This window comes from Notothenia coriiceps, unplaced genomic scaffold, assembly GCF_000735185.1.
Source record: "Notothenia coriiceps isolate Sejong01 unplaced genomic scaffold, NC01 NC01_scaffold00003304, whole genome shotgun sequence".
NCBI classification, from domain to species: domain Eukaryota; kingdom Metazoa; phylum Chordata; class Actinopteri; order Perciformes; family Nototheniidae; genus Notothenia; species Notothenia coriiceps.
In genome coordinates this window covers 115809-117634 of record NW_011336005.1, presented here as the reverse complement: position 1 = coordinate 117634, position 1826 = coordinate 115809, and positions in this window count along the sequence as shown.

The window sequence follows — 1826 nt, the reverse complement described above, 5'->3', positions numbered from 1 at the left end:
CCCCCCCCACGTTGATAATTCTCGATCGTTGGCACGCTGATAATTTCTTTTTTTTTTAAATGGCACTTCATATCAAAAAGGTTGCCGACCCCTGGTTTACACGATCCAATGCCATCAATACCAGCTTCATGCTTCAACACACCTATGTCTAGACGACTGATGTAGTCCATAATACAGCTTCGTTAACAGCACAAGCCTTCATGTCTTCCCTGAGGCCTGTTTACTGCCGGGCAGCTGCCATGATTTCCAACTGTGCCGATATATACAGAAAAAGACACACATGGTCTGTATTTTAGTGTTGCTCGACTAAGCTGCACTTGGAAAATCTAATATGTGACATTTGGGCTGTACACCATCATTTCTCTACGTAAGAGACACTATCTTAAGTTAAATTAAAGGTTTCTAATTCAATTTTAATTTAGCCTTTATTTATACAGGTGTAAAATGGTCTCATTTTCAAGAGAGACCTGTTCAGTGGTAACACTACCACACAAAGTTACAGACAGAAAGGACACTAAACACAGAGGCAACACTAAAATACAACATCGTAAAAAAAGTAGTCATTGAAATCCATATAGAGTAGTCAGATATAGCAGGTGCAAACACCCACAGAAGATTTCTCCAGCTTTTTTAAAATGAGTTTAAAATCCGTGATGGGTATCAAACTGGTCAGCTTAAGTTCCTGCTGAAGTGTGTTCCAGGTCAAGGGGGCAGAGTATGATATGGCTTTTTTCCCAAGCACCGTGCGTACTGAGGGGACGGACAGAGTGATGTAATTTTGAGATCGTAGTCTATAGCTGTACTGTTTGTGTGATATGTAAGTGGATATGTAGAGGGGCAGCAGTCCAATACTTGTGTTGCCCATTAGCTTGTACACACTGCTGCCATACTATGTAGGTGCCAATGATGATACAACCATCTTCTTGGACTGGGACATGTTCCATTTTATGTCATGTAAAAACAAACCCCCATCTCCCTAATTAAGTTCATTTGCATACCCTGCATCTCTACCACACACCATACAAATAAGCACAGCTAAAAGCCATGGGCAAAATGGCTAATTGGAGAGGATTTCATTACAAGTTAACCTTGATAATGTTTACTGTGTGTGGTGTCCATCCAGAATGCGTGGGATGAGATTTGCTTATAGCAGTAAATCTGGCAGACAGATTTTAATTTAATTAGGCCTGGGAGTAATGTAAGACCTACACAATTTCCTTGACAAATATCCTACACTGAATGGTAAATAACAAGTCTGTAAAATTGCTGCCCTGGGATCAAGCCACACATAGTATAACAGCTCTGCGTTTGTGGCGTAGTAGCTATGTAGGATGGATTTATGGTGAATAATAATGGAGAGCAGTGAGTCACAATACTTGTGTGAAGTGAAGACGACCAAGCCCACGCAAAGCTCTTGGTGTAATGTATGCAGCCAGCACCTAATTCCCTATTCCTCTCTAAGGAAGTCTTCTGAATCTACCCCAGTCACTCTATTTATATCTGGCAACATCTTTTCATCTCTGCGCTGATAGAGCCATTAGGTACAGCACAGCCATAGCATCTTCACCTGCACACTGCCAGTATGAATGTTAAAAGACTTAACCATTTATCAATCCTAAGCTATCACAAAGAAAACTAATACGAACTCATTATTTCAACGAGATGGTGGTCATTTCTTATGGCTCCATTGCTAATAGAATGGATGCATAAAGGAACTGTGTGTGTGTGTGTGTGTGTGTGTGTGTGTGTGTGTGTGTGTGTGTGTGTGAATCTTACTATGGTCTGTGTGTACTCCTGGAGCTTCTGGTCATCATAGTGTCTGTTAG